Raw genomic sequence first — 7,500 nt, forward strand, 5'->3', positions numbered from 1 at the left:
AAGCTAGAACTACAGGCGCCTGCCATCACGATGCCCGGCTAACTTTTTAAGTGCTTTTATTTTTTAGTACAAACGGGGACTCGCTGTGTTGCCAGGGCTGGTCTCAAACTCCTGGGCTCGAGCGATTCTTCCACCTAAGTAAGTCTCCCAAAGTGTTGGGGTTACAGGCGTGAGCCATGGTGCGCTGTCCTCTTCTTTATTTCTTTCATTCCTCCTCTCTCTCTCTCTCTCTCTCTCTCTCTCGCTCTCGCTCTCGCTCTCGCTCTCGCTCTCGCTCTCGCTCTCGCTCTCGCTCTCGCTCTCCCCCCCCACCGCTCTCTCTCTGTCTCTCTCCCTCCCTCCCTCTCTCCTCTCTCTCTCATTCTTTTTCTTTTTTCTCTTTCTTCCTCCCTACTTTCTCTGATTTCTCATTATCTTTTTCTTTCTGCTATTTCTCTTTCTATTTTCTTTTTCATCTTTCTTCCCTTTACATCTCTGTCTCTTTCTTTCTTTCTTTTTTCTTTTTTCTTTTTTTTTCCTTCGAGACGGAGTTTCGCTCTCGTTACCCAGGCTGGAGTGCAATGGCGCGATCTCGGCTCACCACGGCCCCCGCCTCCTGGGTTCAAGCAATTCTCCTGCCTCAGCCTCCCGAGTAGCTGGGACTACAGGCTGCGCCACCATGCCCAGGTAATTTTTGTATTTTTTAGTCGAGACGGGGTTTCGTCATGTTGACGAGGATGGTCTCGATCTCTTGACCTCGTGATCCACCCGCCTCGGCCTCCCAAACCAAAGTGCTGGGATTATGGGCGTGAGCCACCGCGCCCGGCCCTCTCTTTCTTTATATTTCTTGTTCTTTATCTTCCTTTTTATTTTTTTATTTTTTATTTATTTATTTTTTTATAAAGATGGGGTTTCACCATGATGGCCAGGCTGGTCTTGAACTCCTGAGCTCAGGTGATCCACCCACCTCGGCCTCCCAAAGTGCTGGGATGACAGGCGTGAGCCACCGCGCCCGGCCTGTTCCTTATCTTCCTTACTCTCTTTCTCTTTTCTTTATTTGTTTCTTTCCATCTCTCCGTGTGTGTGTCTTTCTGTGGATTCTGAAAGAGTCTCTTCAATCTGTACCACAGACCTCTGAGACTTTCGCTTTGTTGTGCTTTTCCTCCTTGTCGTGTAAAATGTGTTCGCTTATTCTTGTGGCCTGATGACGACATGAAGACGAATTGGGAAAGGAGGGAGTTTTTATTTCTGTGACTGCTGACGGGGAAACGGAAGGCCTGGAAAATATCGCCAGACCGACTCAAAGTTACAGAGGATGTCAGGGCCTGTATACCTTCCGAGCTCTCTGTGTACGTGTAACAGTGCGTATTCACCTCAAGAGGGAAGCGATTTTTTTTTCCTTTTTTTTTTTCCTTCCCCGCCCCCGGAGTCTTGCTCTGTCGCCCAGGCTGAAGTGCAGTGGTGAGATCTCGGCTCAGTGCGACCTCCACCTCCCGAGTTCCAGCGATTCTCCTGCCTCAGCCTTTCGAGGGCCTAGAGATGGTGGTTTCGTCGCGTGGACCGGGCTGGTTTGGAACTCCTGACCTCAGGCGACCCGCCCGCATCTGCCTCTGCCTCTGCCTCTGCCTACTAGAGTGCAGGGGTGACGGGCGTGGGCCGCTAGGCCCCGGCCTGCTTTTTCTTTTGTCACTAGAAAAGAAAATAGTGCGGGCCCTCTCGTGATCACGGTATAAACCCTTCTATACTGTGGAATACGGCGCGCGTGTGCGTGCGTGCGTGCGTGCGTACGTAGGTGCGTGTGTTTCTGTGTGTATTGCCGAGTCATGGTGCTTCCTTCCCCCGCAGGGGCTCCGCTCGGTTAGTTGTGGGGATAATGCCTGGGAGGGTGCCGGGCTGACACTTGCATATGTTGTCTTCGGGCGTCACCTAGCGGTCACGGTTCTTGAAGGTCTAGGCGGCATACGGGACGCTCTGGCCGCCCGCCCGCAGTCAGGAGCGATTGTGGCTTCTCTCCGCTACCCGCCGCCCCGCCCACGCCCCGAGCTCACCCGCCCCCGCCCCGCCCCGCCCCCACCTTGGTCCGTCCGTCCGTCCGTCCGTCCCCCTCACTCCCTCGTTGCCCAGAAGACCCCTGGAGACCCTGGCTGGGCCCGATTGTTCTTCTCTTTGATCCGTTGTTTCCCTTTCTCTCTTCGTGTCTTTTTTTTTTTTTTTTTTTTTTTGAGACGGAGTTTCGCTCTTGATACCCAGGCTGGAGCGCAATGGCGCTGTCTCGGCTCACCGCAACCTCCGCCTCCTGGGTTCAGGCAATTCTCCTGCCTCAGCCTCCTGAGTAGCTGGGATTACAGTCACGCGCCACCGTGCCCAGCTAATTTTTTGTATTAGTAGAGACGGGGTTTCACCATGTTGACCAGGATGGTCTCGATCTCTTGACCTCGTGATCCACCCGCCTCGGCCTCCCAAAGTGCTGGGATTACAGGCTTGAGCCACCGCGCCCGGCCTCTTCGTGTCTTTTTAACCCATATGGACTCTGCTGCCTGGGTTTTATGGATGACAGCTCCACTTTAGGCCTTGCCGTTAGTGGGGACTTTCCTGATTCTCCTCAGTTGTAGTGAAAGCAGGTAGATGTCAAGAGCGTGCAAGTAAATGGCATTTCCCAGAAGTCATCGAATGGGTGTGGAGGAAGAAACATGCGGTGCCCCCCTTTCAAGGCAGCGATGCCAGCAATAATGAATTAGGTGTCATTGCTGGAGTCGGCTTGTTTCCTGAGTTGCCCTCCGTGCCCACCCCCACCCCAGGCTTGAAAACATTCTAGAATAACCCACTGTGCCTCCGTCCCTTCCCCTTCCTCTTTCTGTCCCCTTCTGCTTGCTCCCCTCGGTTTCTCTCGTTCCAGTCAGGCATATCCTCTCCACTCCACCCCCACCCCCACTCCTTAGGTAAATTCAACCACCCTGGCCTGGGCCCTCATAGTCATTTTTTTTTTTTCATTTTTAAGATAGAGTCTCGCTCTGTCGCCCAGGCTAGAATGCAGCGGTGTGATCTCTGCTCACTGCAACGTCTGCCTCCCGGATTCAAGCAATTCTCCTGCCTCAGCCTTCTGAGTGGCTGGGGTTACAGGCATGCGCCACCACGCCTGGAGAACTTTTTCCTTTTCTTTATACGTTAAAATTAAAGAAGTTTTTTTGTGTTTTTAGTAGAGACGGGGTTTCACCATGTTGGCCAGCCTGGTCTTGAACGCCTGACCTCAGGTGGTCCACCCGCCTCAGCCCCCCAGAGTGCTGGGATGACAGGCTTGAGCCTCCGCGTCCGGCTCATAGTCACTTTTAACGGTTACGTTAAGTGTAAATTTTTATTTTCCTGGCCAACATATTAGTAAGGTGGAAGGTGTGTCGTAGCCCCTACCTGGGCCTTACTATGCTTTTAGAGGATTAAAAAACAAGAAAATAGGCCGGGCGCGGTGGCTCAAGCCTGTAATCCCAGCACTTTGGGAGGCCGAGGCGGGTGGATCACGAGGTCGAGAGATCGAGACCATCCTGGTCAACATGGTGAAACCCCGTCTCTACTAATACAAAAAAATTAGCTGGGCACGGTGGCGCGTGCCTGTAATCCCAGCTACTCAGGAGGCTGAGGCAGGAGAATTGCCTGAACCCAGGAGGCGGAGGTTGCAGTGAGCCGAGATCGCGCCATTGCACTCCAGCCTGGGTAACAAGAGCGAGACTCCGTCTCAAAAAAAACAAACAAAAAAAAAAACAAGAAAAGATCTTTCTATCCTTTCTCCTTTTGTTTCTGTCTTCCTAATTTCCTTTTCCAGCTCTTTCTTTCTTTCTTTGTTTCTTTCGTGGTTTCTGTGTTTCCTTGTATTTTGTCTTTTTTTGCGACAGAGTCTCACTCTGTCACCCAGTTCTGTGTTTCTTTCGTGGTTTCTGTGTTTCTTTCGTTGTTCCTGTGTTTCTTTCGTGGTTTCTGTGTTTCTTTTGTTGTTCCTGTGTTTCTTTCGTTGTTTCTGTGTTTCCCTTTTTTTTTTTTTGAGACAGAGTGCCACTCTCTCACCCAGTTCTGGTTCTTTCGTTCTTTCTGTGTTTCTTTCGTTGTTTCTGTGTTTGCTTTCCTTTATTTTCTTTTTGCGAGACAGTCTCACTCTGTCACTCGGTTCTGTGTTTCTTTCGCTGTTCCTGTGTTTGTTTGTTTGTTTGTTTCTTTCTTTCTTTCTTTCTTTCTTTCTTTCTTTCTTTCTTTCTTTCTTTCTTCTTCTTTCTTTCGAGACAGAGTCTCACTCTGTCACCCAGTTCTGTGTTTCTTTCGTTGTTCCTGTGTTTCCTTTTTTTTTTTTTTTTTTTCTCCTTTTTTTTTTTTGAGACAGAGTCTCACTCTGTCACCCAGGCTGGAGTGCAATGGCGCGATCTCGGCTCGCTGCAACCTCCGCCTCCCGGGTTCAGGCGATTCTCCTGCCTCAGCCTCCTGAGTAGCTGGCATTACAGGCAAGCGCCACCATGCCCAGCTAATTTTTTGTATTTTTAGTGTAGACGGGGTTTCACCATGTTGACCAGGATGGTCTCGATCTCTTGACCTCGTGATCCACCCGCCTCGGCCTCCCAAAGTGCTGGGATTACAGGCGTGAGCCACCGCGCCCGGCCTAGTTCTGTGTTTCTTTTGTTGTTTCTGTGTTTCTTTCGTTGTTCCTGTCTTTCTTTCTTTCGTTGTTCCTGTCTGTCTGTCTGTCTGTCTGTCTGTCTTTCTTTCTTTCTTTCTTTCTTTCTTTCTTTCTTTCTTTCTTTTTCTTTCTTTCTTTCTTTCGAGACAGAGTCTCACTCTGTCACCCAGTTCTGTGTTTCTTTCGTTGTTCCTGTGTTTCCTTTTTTTTTTTTTTGTAGCTGGGATTACAGGCGCGTGCCACCGCGCCCAGCTAATGTTTGTTTTTTTAGCAGAGACGGGGTTTCAACATTTTGGCCAGGCTGGTCTCGAACTCCTGACCTTGTGATCCACCCGCCTCGGCCTCCCAAAGTGCTGGGATTACAGGCATGAGCCACCGTGCCCGGCCTCTGCGTTTCTTTGTCTCTCTTTCTCTCTCTCTCTCTCTCTCTCTCTCTCTCTCTCTCTCTCTCTCTCTCTCTCTCTCTCTCTCGCTGTTTCTTTCTCTCTGTCTCTCTGTCTCTCTGTCTTTCTTTCTAGACGGAGCCTTGCTGTGTCGCCAGGCCAGATAGTGTTTAGTACCGAATTTTATTTTCTCCATTTTCTGTCTTTTTCTTCCTTCCTTCCTTTCTTTCTTTCCTCCTCCTCCTCCTCCTCCTCCTCCTCCTCCTCCTCCTCCTCCTCCTCCTCCTCCTTCTTCTTCCCCTTCTTCTTCTTTTTTAATTTTCACCTTGATGCAGGTGGGCGAACGCTGAAAAAGGCATTAGCCTCTTCTTTCTTTCTTTCTTTCTTTTTCTTTCTTTCTTTCTTTCTTTCTTTCTTTCTTTCTTTCTTTCTTTCTTTCTTTCTTTCCCTCCTTCCTCCCTCCCTTCTGTCCTTTTATCTGTTCCTTTCCTTTATTCTTTCTTTCTTTCTTTGTCTTTTATACTTTCTTTTTTCCTCTCTTTCGCCCTTCTTTCCGTCATCTCTTTCCTCATTCTTTCTCTTTTTCATCTTTCTTCATTTTCCACCTTTCATCATATACCTTCTCCAGATTTTTTAAATTCTGTCTGTTTTCTCCATCTCCTTCCTCCCCGCTCCCTGCTTGCTTTCTTCCCTCCCTCCTTCCTCCATCTCTCTTTTTTCTATCCCCTCCCTCCCTCCCTCCCTCCCTCCCTCCCTCCCTCCCATCCCCCACCCCGTGTGGATTGTGAACGTGTCCTCATTCGGCGTCTCTCTGTCACCTGAACGACTCGCGCCCGAGTCCTGTGTGTTCTTTCTCCCTCCGAGATGCATCTCCAAACACCCACACGTCATGGGCTTGTCTTTTGACTCTGTCTCGGTCTACGCAGATACACGTTTGGAGGAGCGTTTCTGTGGGGTTGGGGTGGAGGGGCTGTGTTTTCGGCCTCGGGAAGACTTTCTCGACTCACGGTTTCGGTTTTGCGGTCCGCCGGCCGCCCTGCCATCCGGATGTGTCTCGGTGACAGGTTTGGGATGGTGACATGTCGCCGGTTTTCGGGCTCCATCTGGTGGCCGCTTTTATATGGTTCTCCTGGCTTCCAGAGCTCCGGTGGCAGCTGCTGAGCGAGGGGAGCGTCCCTGCTGTGAGCTAGGCAGAGCTCCGGAAAGCCTGCGGCTGTCAGCGGGGCTGTCCCTGTGGCGCCAGAGCTCTGGCGAGTCACTTGTGAGTCAGAGCACGGGCGTGCAGGGCTATATAGGGGCAGGCTGTCGCCGAGTTTCCAGGCCCGAGCGAGGTGTGCGGGCTGCCGGGGCTGGTCGACCAGCACGCCGTAGCTCCCGAGACCCGACCCGCGACCCGCGGGGACCCTCCGGGCATGGCGCGGGTGGCCGGGGACGCCCCTCCCCGGCCCTGTCGCGGGCCTGTGCGGGCCCTGGCCGCCTGAGGCACCCGCCGAATCTCTTTTCCAAGTTCTCGTGGGGAGTCGGTGGCCGTCCTGCGCCGTCCTCCCGGGGTGCCGTACCCGGCTGCGGTCCCTCTGCTGTGATACTTTTCTTCCAAGTCCGCGTTCGTAGTCGGAGAGTGGTCCCTGAGAGCGCCTTCGGTCCCTCGTGTGTCCCTCGCGTGTGAGGGGACGGCCGAATGGGTCTCGCTCTGGAGGCACGGGTCGGCCCCTGCGTGGCACCGGTGGCCCGGAGGGCGTCCCTGGTCTTGGGGGTCGACGAGACGGCCCTGGGTGCTCCGTGTGTGGCTGCGATGGTGGCCTTTTTGGGGACAGATGTCCGTGTCGTGCGTTTCTGAGTCGGTGGTGTGGCCGGTGACTCGACCCCCTGCCCCCCAGGGTGGGTATATCTTTCACGCTGAGTTTGAATTTTGGGCCACCGGGTTGTTGCTGACACGCTGTCCTCTGGCGACTTGTCGCTGGAGAGGTCGGGCCTCTGGATGCGTGGGGGTTTATCTGGTCTGGCGGTGACCTGGCTAGCCGGCCCTGCTCTGGCTTGAGCCGCCGGCTGGGGCCCGTGTGCCTTGCCTCTCACGCATCCGTCTGAGTGTCCCGGCTCCCCGGTGCCGCCCTGGGTGGGCCCGGGTCTCCTCTGACCCACCCGGGTGTGGTGGGGAGAGGCCGATGCGGGTGGGGGGCTCCCTTCCGCCTGCGCGTGCGCTCCCCGCTGCGGGCACCTGGGGCGGTCGTGACAACCCCGCTCCGTTGGCTCCGTGCCGTGCGTGTCAGGCGTCCTCCGCTCCCTTGGGGTTGTCCGCCGTCCCTTCCCTCAGAGCGGGGCTGGCCGACCGCGGGCTGTGGTCGGCTCGGTGGTTTGGTGAGGCTGGTGAGGTCCCGTTGCTCCGCTCTGGGTCTTGTTCCGATCGATGTGGTGACGTCATGCTCTCCCGGGCTGCGACCGTTCCGCGGTGGGCGAGGGACGGACCTTCATGGTGAATGGCTCCGC

The 7,500-nt window shown here is 53.6% G+C and overlaps 1 long non-coding RNA gene across 1 annotated transcript in view; it reads left to right on the plus strand.

Moving 5' to 3' along the window:
- The first annotated feature begins 1,753 nt into the window (after positions 1–1,753).
- Positions 1,754–7,500, plus strand: part of LOC135273325 (uncharacterized) — a 21,667-nt gene continuing 15,920 nt past the window's right edge. The window contains exon 1 of the long non-coding RNA XR_010341110.1: positions 1,754–1,836. This is a non-coding gene — a long non-coding RNA (uncharacterized LOC135273325). The remainder of the gene's footprint in view (positions 1,837–7,500) is intronic.

Source organism: Aotus nancymaae, unplaced genomic scaffold, assembly GCF_030222135.1.
Source record: "Aotus nancymaae isolate 86718 unplaced genomic scaffold, 86718_ANA_hifiasm-v0.15.2.pri h1tg001031l, whole genome shotgun sequence".
Taxonomy (NCBI): domain Eukaryota; kingdom Metazoa; phylum Chordata; class Mammalia; order Primates; family Aotidae; genus Aotus; species Aotus nancymaae.